Source organism: Malus sylvestris, chromosome 17 (genome assembly GCF_916048215.2).
Source record: "Malus sylvestris chromosome 17, drMalSylv7.2, whole genome shotgun sequence".
Classification (NCBI taxonomy): Eukaryota; Viridiplantae; Streptophyta; class Magnoliopsida; order Rosales; family Rosaceae; genus Malus; species Malus sylvestris.
Window position 1 is genome coordinate 7,815,834 of NC_062276.1, and position 22,024 is coordinate 7,837,857.

The 22,024-nt window shown below is 38.0% G+C and overlaps 1 long non-coding RNA gene and 1 pseudogene across 1 annotated transcript; one reads left to right on the forward strand and one right to left on the reverse strand.

The window, feature by feature from the left end:
• Positions 1–2,218: 2,218 nt before the first annotated feature.
• Positions 2,219–2,325, reverse strand: LOC126612708 (small nucleolar RNA R71; annotated as a pseudogene).
• An 8,494-nt stretch (positions 2,326–10,819) lies between these two features.
• Positions 10,820–17,647, forward strand: LOC126610234 (uncharacterized). Its single transcript, XR_007618433.1, has 2 exons — positions 10,820–10,890; positions 17,599–17,647. It is a non-coding gene; the product is annotated as an uncharacterized LOC126610234 (long non-coding RNA).
• The last annotated feature ends 4,377 nt before the right edge of the window (positions 17,648–22,024 follow it).

A 22,024-nucleotide genomic window follows, 5' to 3' on the forward strand; every position in this document is an offset into this window, starting at 1 on the left:
GCTTGAAGAGAAAATAATAAAAAAAAATAATAAAGATTGAAGAAAGCAGAGGCTCCGCAGCGCAGCAGAGCATAGAAGCAGAGACTGACAGAAGCAGAAACCAGAGGACAGAGGCTCCGCAGCGCAGCAGAGCATAGAAGCAGAGACTGAGGGGAGAAGAGACTGACGGGAAGAGACTGGCGCAGGGAAGTCAGAAGCAACGGAGAGCTCGTCTTGTTAAAACGGGTGTTTTCTTTCTTGTTATTTCTTATGAATAATTTCTTATGTATGAAAATAATTATGTGTAACTAATTTATTATGCTAGAGTGAGGCCATGAGCCGCAACATGAATACGTAGTTTTATTTTTCAATTGCTTAAGTGTTGTTACATGTTTGCTTTGATATTTTCAATCACTGAATTAAACTATCTATGTACCTTGATGCTTGATCACCATTAGGATGCTTAGAAAAGTTATCGGATGCAATTTTGAACGAATGTCACGTTAAAATTGGTTGTGCTTCTTGTGATTGAGACTTATACTCTCCTAAGGTAAATATCATGCTCTTAGGGATTATATGGTTTAACAAAAGGATTTTCACCAAGATTAATGAATCACTCATGTTTATATTTAATCCAAATGTCATGGATAAGTTGCATGTAGTGGTATGCGTTTTAGCTTGAATGTCACAAGTAAAATATACACAAGGAAAATCCAACCTTCAAAGCATGTGTGTTTTCAATTATTTAAGCAATTGGAAGAGCTACATAGGAGTGTTGTTGGTAAAGGTTGAACTCTAGCGTATTGTCAATTTATTTTTCTTCAGTCATTTATTTTATCTTAAATTTCCGTATTTACTTGTTTTGTTTAAGTTGAATCATTATTCTTATAAATCAATTCCCATTTTAGATATTTGTTTAAGTCACATCCAGTAATATTTAGTTTCGTCAAATTAGTGTAATTCTTAGAATTAAATAAGTTAAATACACAAAAACTCGTAAATTGTTTATATCAGTCCCTGAGGAGATCGACCTTGCTTGAGCCATTCTATACTACAAACACTTGTTCTCTTGCAAGAATTTTCTATGGTTTAACCTCTTGTTTTACAAGTGGTAAAATCGCTATCAAGAAATTGGCGCCGTTGCCGGGGACTGTGCCAACAGTTCCCGAGCTTTTGTGTTTATTTTTCTTATACTTATGTTTGTGTCTTATTTTTATTAATCATTAAAAATAAAAAAAAAAAAATAAAAAAAAAAATTATTTAAGAATCCTTCTTGATTAACTTTGGTACCGTAATATTGCTGTATATTTGCGTTAGAAATCTGTTTATGTATCCCTTTCACAAATTTCTGTTTTAAATCACGTATTATTAATTTAAAAAAAAATTATTATTTAAATTTAAAAAAAAAAAAAACAGTAATTAATTTAGTTGAGTTTTGATCTTTGATTAAGTATAGTGGATGTGTGGTGTGAGATTTTTTGTCTTCGTTTAATTAACTAGTGGTTGCCAATTTGCATAAATTGTGTTTTTAATTCATCTAGGTTTATTTACTTTCTTTTTCTTTTCGTTGTTTAGTTAGTTTCTGTTAAGTTTTATTTTATTTTACTTTTATTTTTATTGTGGCTTAATATTTTTGTTGTTTGATCAGGTGTAGTATATGGTGATTGGAACAAGGTCCAAAAATCAAGTGCTTATTCCTTACGACCCTGAACCAGAGAGAAGTGCACGGAAGTTAGCTCGAGAAAAATATTTAGCACAAAATTCCAACCTTGGTGATACTTTTCTTAAGGATTTGTTCCGTGATCTTGAGAGCAGCACATCTATTTTCCAACCTTTGACACCAGTTGCACACATGGCCCTAGCCTTACCTGCAGCAGGTCAACCTTTAAGGAATTCATTGGCGGCGAGAATCAATGCAGTGCCAAGGTGCATTATATATCCAGATGTGGAAGATGGGACATCATTTGAAATCAAACCTCACATCCTCAACATATTGCCATCCTTTCATGGGTTGCCAAACAGTGATCCCAACATGCATTTGGTTGATTTTATTGAGGCATGTGACAACACCATAATCAGAGGTTTCTCTTCTGAAGCTATCAAGTTACGTTTGTTCCCATTCTCTTTGAAGGACAAAGCCAAGGCGTGGCTGCATTTTCTGCCTGCCAATAGCATTACAACATGGACAGAATTGCAAGAAAAATTTCTCAATAAATTTTTTCCTTCTTCCAAGACGCTTGCACTCAAGAAAGAGATATTGGCTTTCGCTCAAAAGCCGAACGAGTCTTTCCATGAAGCTTGGGAACGGTATAATGAGATGTACACAAAATGTCCTCATGCTGGGTTTGATTCTAACCTTCAAATGAACATATTTTATGATGGTCTCAATGCCACCACCAAGAGTCACGTGAATGCATCTGCTGGAGGGTCATTAATGTCAAAATCAGCAAGGGAAGCATTTGAGTTATTTGATATGATGGCTTCTGAATCCCAACAATGGACAGAAGAACAAACACAAAAAAGGGGAGTTTTTGAGATTTCTCAGAGTTCTTCTAATGTTTCTGCTCAAATTGCTAAAATGGAAAAGAATTTTAATGCCAAATTTGCTGCCTTAATGCAGGTCTCTTCCATGCCCAATGCCCAAGAAGCGTGCATCATTTGTAGTGCAACAACTCATGACATCACTCAATGCCCCAACAAGGATAGCTACCCTGAGCTTGTGCAAGATCAGGTGAATATGGTGAATAATTTCATTAGACCCAGAAGTGACCCTTATTCCAATACATATAATCCTGGGTGGAAGAACCATCCCAATCTCAGTTGGGGTGGCAACCAACAGCCACATCAATACCAACAGTCTTACCAATCAACTAGTGAGACTAAGAAACCATCTCTTGAAGACCAAATGTCACAGCTAGCTCAACATATGTCTGCTCTCTCTAATACCACCAACAGTTTTGTCCAATCCACACAAACTAGCATTCAGAATCTCACGGCATCAGTGGGGAATTTGGAGACTCAAGTTGGACAGCTTGCTACCATGTTCAATGAAAGAGAGAAAGGAAAGTTCCCAAGCCAATCTGAGCAAAATCCAAGAGGGATGGAGCATTGCAAAGTAATACGGACATTGAAAAGTGGCAAAAGCTATGACAACAGAGAAGTGGTGCACCATGAAGCCGAAGTGGAAGAAGAAGAATTTACTGAAAGTGCACCATTAGCTGCAAAGTCTCGATCAGAGGCTATTTCTGAAGCAGGTATTCCAGATCCTAGTGCAAGTGACAAAGTGCAATCTCGACGCAACTCTGATGCAAACAAGGAAAAAGGCCTTGGTATTTTATTTGCACCTTCTGACAAGCCACCATACAAGCCACCTTTGCCATTTCCACAAAGACAGCAACAACGTTCCAAGGATCAACAATGCATTGAATTCATGAAGACGTTGGCTAAGGTTCAAATTAATTTGCCTCTATTAGATGCTATTAAACAGATCCCATCATATGCCAAATTTCTGAAGGAGCTATGTTCTAAAAAGAAAAAGTTCTCGGAATATGAGAAGGTGATTTTAACTGAGCAATGCAGTGCTGTCCTCTTACATAAGCTACCACCCAAGAAGAAAGATCCGGGGAGTTTTACTATCTCTTGTACTATTGGTAGTCTTGATTTTCATAAAGTATTGATTGATTTAGGAGCAAGTGTTAACCTTATGCCTTATTCTGTTTTTCAAAAATTAGGTGAAGGAGAACTCAAGCCCACATCTGTGAGTCTTCAATTGGCAGATAGGTCCGTGACATATCCTTTGGGTATTCTGGAAAATGTGATTATTAAAGTGGATAAATTCTATCTCCCAGCTGATTTCATTGTACTTGACATGGAGGAAGACAAGGAAGTGCCTCTCATTTTAGGCCGACCGTTCATGGCCACCGCTCGGACACTTATTGATGTGGAAGCAGGTACTTTAACCCTAAGAGTGCAAGGAGAATCAGTTGTATTCAAACTCTTTGAAGCTGTCAAGCGTCCTTTCGAACATGAAGAGTGTTTTCGTGTTGATGTTTTGGATGAGATTGTGCATGGAAACTTTGCCTCACGATCATATAATGATAAGCTGTTAACTTGCCTCACCAACCATGATGCTACTTTATCTATGGAAGAAAAAGTGGTGGACGTCATTGCTGCATTAGATAATGCACCAATTCATAATCCAAAGTGGCGACATGTTTATGAAAGCTTTGGAGTGCCTAAGCAGCCTCTTTTTCCTTCAAGTGAGCAAGCTCCAAAGTTAGAGCTCAAGCTACTGCCTAGCCACCTCAAGTCTGCTCATCTCAGGGTGAATGAGACATTGCCTGTTATTATTGCTGTTGATCTTAATGACACGAAGGAAGACAAATTACTAAGAGTTCTTCGCAAGTATCAAGATGCTCTGGGGTGGACACTTGCTGACATAAAAGGCATTAGTCCAGCTTTGTGCATGCATAGGATTTTTATGGAGGCTGGGACTAAGCCAACTGTTGAAGCTCAAAGACGTCTAAATCCGATCATGAAGGAAGTTGTAAGAGTTGAGGTGATGAAGTTACTCGATGCAGGTATCATTTATCCAATCTCGGATAGCAAATGGGTGAGCCCGACTCAGGTGGTTCCAAAGAAAACTGGTATTACTGTGGTGAAGAATGTGAGATCTTTCTTGGGAGCACTCACACTAGAATTTACACCATTGCCGGATCACTTCAAGTATCACCTTCCATTCTAAGATCACTTCCATGCCATGGAACCTAGGGGAGTGTAACTGGAGGCATCGTCCGGCTGCAAGACGTTAAAGAAAGCGCTTCTTGGGAGGCAACCCAAGCTTTCTATCTTTCATCTTTATTTTGAATAATTTTAAATTTTCTTGTTCTGTTTTTCTCTTGTTTTTTTGGTTTTTGTGTTTAAGTCCTACTTGTGTTCCTTTATGCAGGTAATGATTTTGCAATATCTACCACAACTTCTTGCAACATTTTTTTTTCATTCATAAAAAAAAAAGGGAAAGGAACATTGAGCAGATAAATAAAAAAAAAAAAAGCTTCGAAGGAGAAGCTTTCACATAGGCTGCGAAGGAGGAGCTTCAGTAGTCGGCGGAGCCTCAGCAGTCGGCGGGGCCACAGAAGGAGGAGGCATCAGAGGTTGATCATTTGGAGCTTCACTACGCGGTACAGCCCCAGAAGTCGAAGGCAAATGCTGTTGGAACAAGCCCACAAACCGCTGATGATCAAGTAAAATCTGACCATCAGATTCCTGCATCTGGTCGATTTTCCTCTTCATGTTTGTGGCATAGTTGTGTGCGAGCTTGTGCAGCTGTTTATTCTCATGCTTGAGCCCTCTAATCTCCTGCTTGAGACTCATCACTTCAGCCGCCAACGATTCAACTTGACGGGTTCGGGCAAATAGGCGTTGGGCCATGTTGGACACGGAACCTGCACACTGCACACTGAGAGCCAGAGACTCCTTAACAGCCAATTCATCAGACCGTTTTGCAAGCAGTCTGTTATCTCTAGGAGTGACAAGGTTTCGGGCCACCACCGCAGCTGCCATATCATTCTTCATCACCGAATCCCCAACGGTAAGGGGGCCAGTAGGGGATATGAAAGATGGCCGCCATATGTTGTCTGGTGAAGGCGGAGCTGCCTCTTCACCAAGGTTCAAGTCAAAACGACGGTCGGAAGGGCCAGCCATTTTTCAGAGGTGTTAAGGAAAGCAGAGGTCGGACAAGTCAAGATCGTAGAAATGCAAAGAGGGAGTTTTTGAAGGCAGAAATTCAAGTGTGCTTTGAACGTCCTGCATACCTCTATAAAAATCAGCACGCGATGAGATTTCGGAGATCGAAGAGGCAAATTCCAGATATCGAAGAGGCCAACTAAAAAAAATCAAAGCGGCGTTCGCTTTCTCAAAAGCTGAGCTTGCTCAGAAACCACGGGCCATCCTTTGTTCCAGATTTGTCCGTACTCGTCACATGCAACCTCTGCACTCGACGGAGCTCAGATTTCGAAGAGGCAAGCTCAGAAATCGGAGAGGAATCTGCTTTTCCAGACGTGTCAACATCTGTCACATGCAGAGTCTGCTTTGCGGAAATTACGGGCAATCTGTCGACGATTTCTGGTAAAGTAGAATGCACGTGAAGTGTAGAAGAAACAAGCAGAGAAGAATGACTCACACATTTGCTCTCCTCGCCTACACAAATTGGTGTGTTCTTTCCTTTTCTTTTTGTGTCTTTATTTCATTTTATATTTCTTTCCTTCCATTTTTATGTCTTATTGTTCAAAAATTCCTTTCATTATCATTGGGGACAATGCTATAATTAAGTTTGGGGGTGGAAATATATTTCGTTAGTTTATTTATTAAATTAAAAAAAAAAAAAAAAAAAAAGTTTTTGCATTTTTATTGTTGTTTGTAGCTACTTCTCAATTCAATGATGAGATTTGATTTAATTTCCTTCTTACTTTCAAGAAGTCTAAGTTCTTTTCGTTGTCTTTGTGTTAGCTGTGATTTCCAAAAATCAACTTGAAAAATAAATGTGTCTAGTCTTGTCAATGTGAATCATGTGAGATTATGTAAACCTTGTGAGTTTTTGAGCCTATACATGATTGAACCATTATGCATCAATCTCATTCCTTCTTGTGCGTATGATCTCATTGTACATGTATCTCTAGAACTTGCTTTATACTACTCGATTCATTAATCAATTCATGTAATAACTTGGAGGTGATGTAGGCCATCTTTGGATCGTTTGAGCTTTCATTTCTACCTTATATGCTATATTTATCCGTAGTAGCCCGTCGAGCCTTTAACTAAGCCATTTCTTTGTTAGCCACATCTATTTACCTTGCTCTAATATTGGAGTTGAGCCCATATACAAAAATCGATTCCTTATTGTTTTGAGAAAGTATTACATGGGTTGTGCTTTTGGGGGTTTCATTTATGTAGAAAGATGGATGGAGCATGTGTATTATAATGAAATGTGAATTTGATGGGTGATGTAGCTTTTGCAGATTTGTTTCTCTCTCTCAAAAAAAAAAAAAAAAAAAAAAAAAAAAAAAAAAAGAGAAGAAGAAAAAAAAAAATATATATATATATATATATATGAAAATTGGAGAGTGTTGAATTGTTGAAAATGTGTCGGTAGAGTATAAATTTCATTTTAAAGTTAAATTTGGGGAGTAACAGGTGCTCAAGGTTTTATTATTTTGCTTTCAATTTGAAGTGGTGTGATATTGAGGTGTTGGAAAACTACCAAAGTGTACTTTCTCAAAATTTTTGATTTCCATATCCTCTCTTTCATTAGCTAGCCCCATTACAACCGTAATAAAGTCCTATTGATCCAAGGTATTACTTAAATATTGATAAGCGGGTTAGGTGGACAAGCAAGCATATGGCGGCATGTACAATGAGATCACTTGAGTGAAACACATTAACCAAAACTTATGAGTGAATGAGCGTATGTCTTGTGAGAACCTCACATGTTTGCATATGATGATTTAAAGGAGCTTGGAATTGCATTGACATGGCTAGCTCACACATGGCTTTTCAGTGTTTTGTTTGAAGGAAATTTGGTTAATTATTGGATGATGTTTTGAGCTCTTGATTAGTTCTTGGTTGTTTGTATCATGATTAGCACTTATCTCTGAAATCGAAATTGAGAAGTTGGCTACTAAGTTGTTGAATCTAGTCTTAGTTGAGTGGTTTTGTTTTATGTTTTGTTTTGCTAGAGGACTAGCAAAAATGTAAGTTTGGGGGTATTTGATCACTCATATATTTCATGCATTTATACCATCAATTTCTAAAATCTTTGTGATGTTTTTGTGTCAAAATTGTAGCATTTTATCTTACCTTGTGTTAATGTGCAGTTAATTTTGTTTTAGGATCAAAGAAATAAAAAAAGAAAACAAAAGAAATAAAATAAGCAAAGGGGAGTGCAGCACTGGCAGGAAGAAAAAGAAAAGAAAAAATATTTATATAATAAGAGGGAGTGGAAGGCAGAAAGCAGAGAGCACAGCAGAAAAGCAAAAGAATAAAAGAATAAGTGCAGGACACTCGGATTGGCAGAAACAAAAACAAACAGAAAATAAGAAGTGGACGGACTGATAGAAAGACAGAGAGAAGTGGACAGACGCAGCAAAATGATGTGGAGTGTGCTGGCGAAAAGAAGAATAATAAAAGAATAAGGAGTGGGAGCAGGGGAGAGCAGAAAAGAATGAAAGAAAGGAAGTGAGAGGGGAGCGGACGAAGTAAAAAAACGGAAAATAAAGAGAAGAATAAGATGGAGTGGAGAGACCGACAGCTTGAAGAGAAAATAATAAAAAAAAATAATAAAGATTGAAGAAAGCAGAGGCTCCGCAGCGCAGCAGAGCATAGAAGCAGAGACTGACAGAAGCAGAAACCAGAGGACAGAGGCTCCGCAGCGCAGCAGAGCATAGAAGCAGAGACTGAGGGGAGAAGAGACTGACGGGAAGAGACTGGCGCAGGGAAGTCAGAAGCAACGGAGAGCTCGTCTTGTTAAAACGGGTGTTTTCTTTCTTGTTATTTCTTATGAATAATTTCTTATGTATGAAAATAATTATGTGTAACTAATTTATTATGCTAGAGTGAGGCCATGAGCCGCAACATGAATACGTAGTTTTATTTTTCAATTGCTTAAGTGTTGTTACATGTTTGCTTTGATATTTTCAATCACTGAATTAAACTATCTATGTACCTTGATGCTTGATCACCATTAGGATGCTTAGAAAAGTTATCGGATGCAATTTTGAACGAATGTCACGTTAAAATTGGTTGTGCTTCTTGTGATTGAGACTTATACTCTCCTAAGGTAAATATCATGCTCTTAGGGATTATATGGTTTAACAAAAGGATTTTCACCAAGATTAATGAATCACTCATGTTTATATTTAATCCAAATGTCATGGATAAGTTGCATGTAGTGGTATGCGTTTTAGCTTGAATGTCACAAGTAAAATATACACAAGGAAAATCCAACCTTCAAAGCATGTGTGTTTTCAATTATTTAAGCAATTGGAAGAGCTACATAGGAGTGTTGTTGGTAAAGGTTGAACTCTAGCGTATTGTCAATTTATTTTTCTTCAGTCATTTATTTTATCTTAAATTTCCGTATTTACTTGTTTTGTTTAAGTTGAATCATTATTCTTATAAATCAATTCCCATTTTAGATATTTGTTTAAGTCACATCCAGTAATATTTAGTTTCGTCAAATTAGTGTAATTCTTAGAATTAAATAAGTTAAATACACAAAAACTCGTAAATTGTTTATATCAGTCCCTGAGGAGATCGACCTTGCTTGAGCCATTCTATACTACAAACACTTGTTCTCTTGCAAGAATTTTCTATGGTTTAACCTCTTGTTTTACAAGTGGTAAAATCGCTATCAGATCCACTGGTGGTTACTGCATTTTTCTGGGTACTTCTCTCATTAGTTGGAGCGCTAAAAAAGCAACCCACTGTTGCTCGTTCCTTTACCGAGGCAGAGTATCGCTTCCTTGCCAACACTGCTTCTGAGATCACTTGGATTTGTCAATTACTTGCTGACATTGGCTTTTGTCTGCCTTGTTCTCCTCAACTTTGGTGTGATAACGTCTCTGCTATATCCCTTGCCAAGAATCCTGTTTTTCATGCTCGGACCAAGCATGTCGAGCTTGATTATCATTACATCCGTGAAAAAGTAGTTGCCAAGCACATCTTCATTCACTACATCTGCTCCCAAGACCAAGTGGCTGATATCTGTTCAAAATCCTTAGCTGCAGCACGATTTTTGTTTCTCAGGGACAAACTTCAACTTCGGGTCCCTCAGTTTCGTTTGAGGGGGGATATTAAGGGTAATACTGTCAATACACTATCAAGGGATAATACTTAGAGGTTAAGGAAAGTTGTTATTTGTTATGAGTTAGTTAGTGTAACACAGGTGTATATATACATTCAGATTGTAATCTTATTTGATTGAGTAAAATGAAAATATATTTCTCAATATCCTCTCCATCCCCGTGATATCATTTTTGAGATTTTCCATGCAGCTATTGTTTTCCTTCGCATTTCTTATAAGGTTCTTAATGTTTTGTGTGAAAAATTATACTCTTGTATGTCTATTCATAATGTGAAATTTTGGTACGTAATTATTCAAGAGCAAATAAGAATTAATATAATGGGCTCGAGAAGTTGGGAATGGTTTTGTTATTGTGACGTTACAATTGTGGAATCAGGCAAATAAGTTATTCTCTTTCTCCTAAGAGACAAGTTTACAATTTTAGATATATTAGAGGTTAGTTTAGGAATAATAGTAGGTGAGAAAATAATATTTCAATATTTTAACTTTTTATGGTGAGTGAAATTATAACGTGGGTGAATAAATAAGACAATGGGGTGAGTCTGGCAGCTCTCAATCCAAGTGACTAATCTCAGTTACTACTTTCAAAATTACCACCTGAAGAAGAAGATCCTTCAAGAACCAAAGACCAAATTCTCAAAAACTGAGACAAACTAGGGCAACCCGTGTAGCAAGTCAATGCATGAGTCCTATGTCCCCCTGTTGAATTGTAATATTGTCTTAATCCAAAACAATGGATCCAACCCATGTTGAAAAAGGCAACACAAGCACAATGAATGATTCATGCAAATGCTGAAGAATTCTAGAAAAAGCATGTATGTTGAATGCATGCATAAAATATCTATGGTTTTTTGTATAAAGACCCAGAATCTTGTAAAATTGTGTGGACATTAGGAAAAGCTAGAAAAATAAGAAATAAGGAAAGTTAGGAAACCTTGCCTATAAATAGGTGAGGTGCTAAGCCATGTAACAACCAAGAGAGCAAGTAGTGAGAAGTGAGAGTGTCAAGTGAGAAGTGAGAAGAAGCAACAAAGCTTCTAAGAGTGTTTGAGGTCATCTCCAACCGAATGATTCAAAAGGCCAGAGGGCCAAAAATAACCGGAAAATCATCTCCAACCGAGGGCTAGGCATGAGGGCTCGTGGAATCTGAGAGGGCCCCCCAGAATCTGAAAGGGTAGCTAACCAGCCAGCCCAGGGTTGGCCAGAAAACTGATTAATCTTGTCGGTTATAACCGACAGGAATACATTTATATTAAATACAATAAATGTATTCTTGGAAGGCCAGAGGGCTAAAACGAGCCCTCTGGCCAGCCTCGGTTGGAGATGGCCTGAGTGTTTCCTCTTGTACGAAGTTTGTGAGTGAATAAAAATCTTGTATAATACTTTGAGTATTCTTTCTTTCTCTTGCCTATCAATTCCGCTGCATTACATTCTTCTTTGTGAGATAAACATCTTCAAAGTAGTGAAGTCTTTTTAAGCCCCAACAAAGTGGTACCAGAGCTATGGCTAGCAATGTTATGGCAACCTTCCAAGTTCTAGTGCTCGACAACAACAACTTCAATAATTGGAGTAGTAAAATAAAGGCCCTTTTGGGAGCACACGATGTATAAGAAGTCCTGGAGAAAGGTTACACTGAGCCAGAAGATGAAGCTACTATGTCCCAACCCCAGAATGAGAGTTTGTAAGATTCAAGAAAGACAGACAAGAAGGCTATATACCTCATCTACCAATCATTAGATGACAATGGCTTTGAGAAGGTCTCGAGTGCAACCTTTGCCAAGCAAGCATGGGAGAAGCTTCAAACTTCTTACAAAGGAGCCGAACAAATGAAAATGGTTCGTCTTCAAGTATTAAGAGGTGAGTTTGAATCTTTACAAATGAAAGGGTCTAAATCAATCTTCGATTATTTTTCAAGAGTCTTAGCTGTTTCAAATCAATTAAAAAGAAACGGAGAAAAGTTAGAAGATGTTAGAATTATGTAGAAGATACTACGCTTCTTGGACCCCAAGTTCAAGCCCATTGTCGTGACGATTGAAGAAACTACAAACTTGGAAGAAATTAGTATAGAGCAATTAATAGGTTCACTACAAGCATATGAAGAGAAACATAAGAAGAGGCAAGGGAATGATGAGCAGCTTTTCAAGATGCATGTTCATCCAAAGAAGAAAGAAGGAAGCTTCGACAACGAGAGAAGCTAATACGAAAAAAGTCGTGGCTGAGGTCGCGGACGTGGGTGTGGATATGGACGTGGACGTGGTTGGACCTTCAACAACCATAGCAACTACGAAAGAGGAGAAAACTCAACAAACGGTCGTGGAAGAGGACGTTCAAACCTAAGGTATGAAAACTCTCAAGTTCAATGCTACAATTGTCAAAAGTTTGGGCATTATGCTTTGGGAATGTAGAGCTCCTAGCAACAAACCTGATGAGAAGGTCAATTATGTGAAAGAATAGAGAGAAGAGAATGGCATTGTGCTACTAGCATGCAAGAATAATGATGGAGACCAAGACTACACATGGTACCTTGACACCGGCGCCAATAACCACATGTGCAGAAGAAAAAGCATATTTGTAAAGCTCAATGAATCTGTGAGTGCCAACATTTCTTTTGGAGACAAATCCAAAATACCCGTAAAAGGAAAAGGTAACATCCTTATTCCCCTGAAATATGACGGTCACCAATTAATTTCAAATGTCTACTACGTGCCCAATATGAAAAGCAACATTTTGAGCTTGGGTCAACTCTTAGAAAAAGGTTATGATATTCATATGAAAAACTATAGCCTTTTTCTTAGAGATGACAAATGAAGATTAATTTCCAAGGTGAAAATGTCAAAGAATGTGATGTTTCCTATGAATATTCAAAACGATGTTGCAAAGTGTCTCAAGACATGTTACAAAGACATATCATAGCTTTGGCATCTTCGTTTTGGGCATCTTAACTTTAGGGGATTGGAGTTATTATCTAAGAAGGAGATGGTGAAAGGCTTACCGTGCATCAGTCACCCTAATCAAGTTTGCAAATGATGTTTACTTGGGAAACAGTTCAGGAAAAGCTTTCCAAATGAGTCAACCACAAGAGCCCAGAAGCTACTTGAGCTTATTCATACTGATGTGTGCAGTCCAATAAAACCAAGCTCTTTCGGTAAAAATAATTATTTCCTTCTCTTCATTGATGATTTTTCAAGGAAAACCTGGGTATATTTCTTAAAGCATAAATCAGAGGCCTTTGGAGCATTCAAGAAGTTCAAAGCCGCTATAGAAAAAGAAAGTGGTTGCAAGATTAAAGCCATGAGATCTGATCAATGAGGATAATTCACTTCGAATGAATTTCAAGAATTCTGTGAAGTCAATGGAATTCATTAACCTTTGACAGTTCCAAGATCCCCTCAACAAAATGGTGTGGCGAAAAGAAAAAATCGAACTATCCTCAACATGGCTCGAAGTATGCTTAAAAGTAAGAGATTGCCTAAGGAGTTGTGGGCAGAATCTGTAACATATGCTGTCTACCTATCCAATCGGTCTCCAATAAGAAGTGTGTGGGGAAAGACTCCACAAGAAGCATAGAGTGGAAAAAAGCCAGGTATCACTTATCTAAGTGTTTTTGGAAACATAACCCATGTACATGTACGAGACAAGAGGAAAACCAAACTCGACGACAAAAGTGAGAAGTTCATCTTCATCAGCTATGACTCAAATTCAAAAGGCTATAAGCTATATAATCCAAACAATGGGAAGACAGTGATCAGTCGAGATGTGACGTTCAATGAAGAAGGAGAATGGGATTTTGGCTCTCATGTAGGTGATCTTCATTTTTTTTCCTCAGTTTGAAGAAGATAATGAACAAGGGATGATAGAGCAAGTAAGAGAGGTTCAACAATAATCCACTACTCCACCTGTTTCACCAACATCAACCAATCATGGCAATTCACCAGCATCAGCATCATCAAGTGGGAGTCTAAATGAAAGAGAAGTACCACGCACAAGAAGTACACGAGATCTCTATGAGGTAGCTGAAAGACTTGATAATCCTACATTTTTCTGTTTCTTTGCTGATTGTGAACCAGTTGACTTCTAAGAAGCAGTGCAAGATACTAAGTGGAAGAAAGCAATCGATGAAGAAATTGAAGCAATCCATAAAAATGATACATGGGAACTCGTTATTCTTCCGAAATGACACAAAGCCATCGGAGTCAAGTGGGTGTACAAGACAAAGAAAAATGCCAATTGAAAGGTCGAAAGATTCAAGGTAAGACTAGTGGCGAAGGGTTATAGTCAAAGAGCCGGAATCGACTATGATGAGGTATTTGCACCCGTTGCTCGTTTAGAAATGATACGATTACTAATTTCTTTGGCAGCTCAAAACAAATGGAAGATTCAACAAATGGATGTGAAGTTTGCTTTCCTAAATGGAGTCCTTGAAGAAGAAGTCTACATTCAGCAACCATTAGGCTATGAAATCAAAGGGCATGAAGTTAAAGTTCTAAAGTTGAAGAAAGCCCTCTATGGGTTAAAACAAGAGCCACGAGCATGGAATAGTCGCATCGACAAGTACTTTCAGAAGAACAACTTCATCAAGTGCCCTCATAAACATGCTTTCTAAGTCAAAGTCAAAGATGAAGATATTCTGATTGTGTGCTTATATGTGGATGATCTAATCATCACAGGAAATAATCTAAACATGTTTGAAGAGTTCAAGAGAGTGATGACCAAATAATTCGAGATGACCGACATCGGGTTGATGGCATACTACCTAGGCATTGAAGTTAAGCATAACGAAAAATACATTTTCATCTCCCAAGAAAGCTACCAAAAGAGATACTGAAAAAGTTCAAAATGGACGACTGCAAGCCTATAAGCACGCCACTGGAGTGTGAAGTCAAACTAACCAAGCATGACAAAGGTAGATCCAACATTTTTCAAAAGTCTAGTTGGAAACTTGCGCTACTTAACTTGCACAAGACCATATATTCTCTACATCGTTGGATTTGTCAGTCGCTACATGGAGAATCCCACAACTACACATTTGAAGATCACCAAAAGAATTCTTCAATATCTTGAAGGTACTGTTAACTTTGGCTTGTTCTATTCAAGTTCTGATAACTACAAACTTGCTGGATATAGTAACAGTGATTGGGCAAGAGATTCCGATGATAGAAAAAGCACTACTGGATTTGTGTTCTGTTGGAAATGTGCCCTAAAACCAATCATATGATGATACTTTACGGACATTTCACATGTTAAACTAATTTAGTTTAATATCAAGGGCAAAGATTATTGTTTGAGCCGTCTCATATAAATGTTATACGCTTAAACGATAAGTCCAAGGAATATGTGATTGGGAGAATGTGATCTAAAGAAGTTAGATTCATGAGACCATTTTTTCGTAGACACATCCTAAACGTTCCTGATCATAGGATTGCCAATTGGGCATTGACAGTCCGTTAAGATCAGTACGTGATGTGTCTTCTCTCAGGGAGAGTGACTAGTCTCGAGTCATTGGTGTGTGTGACATCAAGACAAGCATGTAGGTGCTCAATAATGAATGAGTCCACTGAACACGATCAACGAGGTGTTCTCATACTCATGTCACATGAGAACTCATGGTTGGGATAATGCAAAGTAGTCCTTTGACCTAAGGCATCATAGTTGTCTTGTGGTTAAGTCCTTGATCTTTGATTATGTCAAAGTCACTCCATCAGGTTGGTGTCCACGGCATCGTCGGGGTTAAGCCACTTAGCCATGGAGGCAAGTGAATGCGCAACAAGGGATCTCTAACCTTCAAACCGTTTGGGGGAGAATACTCTATGATATGATTAAGAATCTCTGGCCAGAGTATGAATGAGATTTAGGAAGTCGTTCCAAATCACATTCAAGGTAATCATATAAGCACACGGATCACATTGGATAGTAGACATGAATAAACTATCAAACCAAACAATGTGGTCAAGAGTATTGTATTAGAGAAAGACCGTATTGCATTTGTAATCCTAAACTGAATAGGTTCTCCACCTCTTCTGATTAGCTTGGGTAACCATGATATGCTGCTAGGTGTCACTCATGGTTTGTGGAAGCCCTAAACGTGTATAATTACTAAAGGGAGAATTGAAAGTAAGTTTCAATTCACAATCGATTTGAAAGAGTTTTAATCGCCCACTGCCTCGCTAAAAGGAACCTAATGGATCGTACACCGTGTAAGGCATAGATTGAAGAAACAATGGAGATGAGTAAGAATAATTAAATGGTTTAATTATTTATGGCAAGGATTAATTAATATGTTAATTAAGCAAACGAATCAAGTTTGTTAAAAGACCACGGGTTAGTTTTGGGGCTCAAGGCCCAATGGGCTTCGAACGTCAAGCCCATTGACTTAAGTTGTATGACAACTTAATGACAAATAATTCACAAAGGCCTTAAAAGCCCAATGAAACCCTATGGCCGGCCATTTTGTTAAAGGAGTGGGTTTTGGACTTAATTACAAGTTTTCCACTCCAATGAATAAAGGTATAAATATGACTTTATAGCCAAAATTCATTTAGGGTTTTCTTTTGGGGAAAGGATGAGAACATAAGCTCTCCTTTCTCTCTAAAGTGGCCGGCCTCCTTGGAGGGTTTAGCTAGCAATCCTACTACTCCAAGGTCACTCATTTCTTCTCCATTCTAACCTTGGTGAAGAGACTTAGAGGTTCTCAATTTTGGAAACTTGGAGAACCATTTCATCTATCCAAATCCATAGATCTAAGATGCAAGGAATGAAGGCCTTCTCTTTGGGTGATTAGCCTTTGCTTATGCAAAGAGGAATCTACAAAGGTATAATTTCTCAACTAACAAATGTTGTTTTAAGTTAAGTCAAGGTTCACCAATCTACTAGGCTTTGAATTTCATGGTTAATGTTTTGTTTTTAAGTGCATACAAGCATGATTCCGCCTTTTAATTGTTAATTGCATGCTATAGATGTTGCTTAAATGAACATGTTTTTCACAAAATTTCCTTCATGTTCTTCATGGAAGACACTGCATTCACATGGATATTGAAGAAGCAACTGATTGTCACTCTTTCTACCTGCGAAGCTGAATACATAGCTGTTACCTCATGTGTCTGTCATGCAATCTGGCTGAGAAACTTGTTGAAAGAATTAAGCATGCCATAAGAAGAGCCAACAGAGATCTATGTCGACAACAAATCTACAATAGCTCTAGCAAAGAATCCAATATTCCATGACAGGAGCAAACACATAGATACCTGCTATCATTACATAAAAGAGTGTATTGCAAGAAAGGATGTGCAAGTGGAATACGTGTGAAGTCATAAGACCAAGTTGCCGACATATTCACCAAACCACTCAGGTAAGAAGACTTTATCAGATTGAGGAACACAATTGGCGTCACAAGACAAGATTAAGGGGGGATATTGAATTGTAATCTTGTCTTGGCCCAAGATAATGTATCCAGCCCATGTTGAAAAAGGCAACACAAGCACAATGGATGATTCATGCAAATGCTAGAGAATTCTAGAAAAATCATGTATGTTGAATGCATGCATAAAATATCTATGGTCTTTTGTAGAAAGACCTAGAATCTTGTAAAATTGTGTGGACATTAGGAAAAGCTAGAAAGATCTAGAAATAAGGAAAGTTAGCAAACCTTGCCTATAAATAGGTGAGGTGATAAGCTATGTAACAACCAAGAAAGCAAGTAGAGAGAAGTGAGACTGCCAAGTGAGAAGTGAGAAGAAGCAATAAAGCTTCTATGAGTGTTTGAGTGTTTCCTCTTGTACTAAGTTTGTGAGTGAATAAAAATCTTGTGTAATACTTTGAGTATTCTTTCTTTCTCTTGCCTATCAATTCCGCTACATTACATTCTTCTCTGTGAGATAAACATCTCCAAAGTAGTGAAGTCTTTTTAACCTCAACACCCCCATCCCATCTCCTGCTGAAGCAGTAGTAGTTCCATTAATAATATTATTGTTATGATTCTAGTGATCACAGCTTTGACATAATGACATCTTCTTATCCATACATCGGATAATAACAGGCTGAGCATTGCACTTGTCACAAAGAAGGGAACGAGGGTGTCTGTGTGATAAACCGTTCGCTGAGTGCACACATCCCTCATAGTTAAAGCAAAGGCAAGCCATATCCGATCTACAGTACACAACTTATCAGAAATTGTAATATACTTCATTATTATTTGTTTACAAGAGGGAAATCCTCTCTTATAGAGGGCCAAAAACTACACAACTGGTCCTAACAAGCGGACAAGCCAAATGATGATTACATGAGGAAAACATCGAGGAGGAAAATAAGGAGAAAGTGAAAGTAAAGCAAAGTAATGATGGCTAGCTATGAAGTAAAGTAATGATGGTTAGCTATAAAGTAAAGTAATGATGGCTAGCTAGAGGAATAATTACAAGTCTATTGTCTATACCAATAATGTCTAGCAGCTATTGTTGACATTCCCCCTCAAGTTGGTGCATAGATGTCATGAATGCCCAACTTGCATAGTGAGTTGTGAAATACTGAACTTATGACTGCTTTGGTGAGCATGTCCTCTAATTGATCTTCAAATTTAACGAATGGAACTTCAATAAGTCTTGCCTCAATTTTTTCTTTAATAAAATGTCTATCCACCTCCACATGTTTGGTTCAATCATGTTGAACCGGATTGTGAGAAATGTCAATTGCAGCCTTGTTGTCACAATGTAGACGCATAGCATGCTTGGGCCTAAATCCCAAATCTCTTAGTAAATTCTTCATCCAAAGCAGTTCACATACTCCATGTGCCATGCTCCGATATTCTGCTTCAACACTTGATCTAGCAACAACCTTTTGTTTCTTACTACACCAAGAGACTAGATTTCCTCCAACAATAACAAAGTATCCTAATGTTGATCCTCTGTTAGTTACATCACCAGCCCAATCAGCATCAATGTAGCCTTTAACGTCTAGATGATCATGTTTTGAAAACATTAATCATTTCCCAGGAGCTGACTTTAAATACCTCAAGATACGGTTTACAGCATCCATATGTATTTCACTTGGTGCATGCATAAACTGGCTTACCATGCTGACTGCATATGTTATATCTGGTCTAGCATGTGCAAGATATATTAGCTTACCAACAAGTCATATCTCTCTTTGTTGGTAGGTATCTGATCAGGATATTCACCAAGTTTGTGATTCAGCTCAATTGGGGTATCTGTTGGTTTGCATGCTAGCATCCCAGTTTCTGTCAAAATATCAAACATATTTCTGTTGTGATAGAAATATTCCTTGTTATGAGCGGGCCACCTCAATTCCCAAGAAATACTTTAAGGCACCGAGATCTTTCATCTCAAATTCACTTGTTAGATACTTTTGCAGTGCTGCCTTCTCTTCTGGATCATTTCCTGTAACCACCAAGTCATCCACATATACAATAAGAGCGGTGATTTTACCTTTCTTATGCTTTAAGAAAATAGTATGATCTGAGTTGCTTTGCTTTTATCCGAAAAATTTCATCGATTTGGTAAATCTCCCAAACCAGGCTCTCGGTGATTGCTTTAAACCATACAACGACTTTTTTAGTTTACAACGTTGTTGGTCTGATTGGGATCCAACTTGCATCTTGGGGGAAGCTCCATATAAGCTTATTATTCTAAATCTTCATGCAAAAAAGCATTTTTGACATCGAATTGTTGCAAATGCCAATCAAGGTTTGCTGCTAGGGATAAGAGTACACGAATAATGCTTATCTTAGCTGCAGGGGCAAAAGTTTCTCTATAGTCAATGCCATATGTCTGCGTGTAGCCTTTTGCCACTAATCTTGCTTGGTATCGCTCAATAGTGCCATCTACATTGAATTTTACTGTGTATATCCACCTGCAACCAACTGATTTCTTCCCTTTGGGTAGGTTAGTTAACTCCCAAGTGGAATTTTTCTGAAGTGCATCCATTTCTTCATTCGTTGCATGAGTCCACCTAGGATCTTTCATAGCATCCTCTACACTACAAGGAATAGATACAGTGGATAATTGATTTACAAATGCCTCACATGATGTAGATAGCTTATGGAGGGACACATGGTTAGCAATTGGGTATTTAACCTTGGCTCTAGGATCAGGATCATATAACTGTTTAGGAATTCCTCGAGATTTTCGAGGGGGAAGTTGATAATTAGTGGACTCAATTTGACTTAACTCAGGTACGATCTCAATAGAATTAGATTGATCAGTTACCTGTTGATTATGTTCAGTGGCTGATTGATCATGTGGTATTGTCGAAGAAGGCAATCCTAAGCCATCTGGACTTAACATTATTGGATGTACTTCTACGTCTGATGTTGGAGTCGATGATTCTGTTTCTGCATGTATTGTTTGATTATAGTCGTCTGCCGACTTATCAACATTTATCTCAGTTTTCGAAATTTTTGCAATTTTAATGTTGCTAATGTCTTGGGTATCCTCTTCAAACATATTATTCTCCTCCTGAAGGGGATACTCAATGTCTCCCTTTGAAAAATATGTTTCTCCTTCTTAAAACTAGACATCTGCAGTGATGTATAGAGTTTGGGTAGAAGGATGAAAACATTTGTATCCCTTTTTTGTATCAGAATAACCTAAGAATACACACTAGAGGGCACATGGATCAAACTTCCCCCGTTGATGTGGATAAACCTATACATAAGCCACACCCCCAAAGACACGTGGTTCTAAGTTTGGGATATATGGAATGGTGAGAATGTGGTTAAGTGTTTGGAATGGTGTTTGATACTGGAGAGTATTGGACAATGTTCGATTTATGAGATATGTTGCAGAACACAGTGCCTCCCCCCAAAACTTATGATGCATGTTAGCACCATATAAAGATGCACAAACCACTTATAAGAGATGTCGATTCTTCCTCTCTGCTACACCGTTTTGTTGAGGTGTATAGGCACATGTGGTTTGATGAACAATACCATGTTCTTGCAAATAGTTATGCAAAGCATGATTGACATATTCTCCTCCATTATCACACCTGAGTGTCTGAATTTTCTTGTCAAACTGAGTTGTAACATATTGATGAAAAATATTGAACTTGGTAGGAACTTCACTCTTGTGCTTCATTAGAAACACCCAGGTCATTCTAGTATAGTCATTTATAATGTCACAAACCATCTAAATCCAGAAGTGGTAAGAATTCTAGCAGGACCCCAAACGTCAGAATGAATGACCATGAATGGCACAAAACTTTTATTTAATCTTAATGGATAGGAAACACGATGAATTTTGGTCAAAATACAAATTTCACAATGGAAATCGGATTCTTTGAATTGGAGAAAAAGTTTAGGGAATAAAAGTTTAAGATAACCAAATGAGGGATGTCCTAATCGCCTGTGCCATAACCAAATCTTCTTTATTCAGGTTGATTCGTCTCTGCTTACATGTGCACTTGACTCAATCTATTGCAGCATTCTTCTATTAAGTCCAAATAATATAGTTTGCCCTTTCGAGTACCACACCCAATCACGGCCCTAGTGAGCAGATCCTGGAAAAGACAATATAGTGGCACAAAAGAAATAGAACAATTAAGGGAGTCAATAATTTAAGAAACAGATAAAAGATCGTAATCTAGGGATGTTACGACTAAGACATGATCAAGATTGAGTGAGGAAGTTAGTGAAAGAAAGCCTTCTCCAGTAACTGGAGAGATTGAACCATTGGCACTGGTAATGAATGTCTGGTTGGCTGTTTTAGTGAGTGAAGAATGTTAGCATCAGATGTCATGTGATATGTGGCACCTGTATTAACAATCCACGATCTATTACAAGTATTAGCGGATGTAGAAATAGATATACCTGAGGTGTTCAAGGCTTTTTGGACATGGTCAGACATCTTGAAAAGACTCAGAAGTGGTGAATGATTCTCTGTTGGGTTCCTTTATTTGTCATTTGTGAACCTATCCTTCTAGATAGCCAATAATCTCATAACAGCCTTGAATAGTATGATTTTTCAATCCATATTTGGTGCACTGCATAGGTGGTCGATTACGAAATCAATCAGCTGTTGAGGAGTTTATGTTTTGAAGTCGAGGTCCTTATGGTGATCGAGAATTTGTGGTAAAAAGCACAATAGCTTCAAGAATGGTGGCACTTTCTGACATGGTTTCTTGTCGGTTGCTTTCACGTTTGACATGAGAGTATGCCCCTTCAAGACCAGGTTTGGGCTC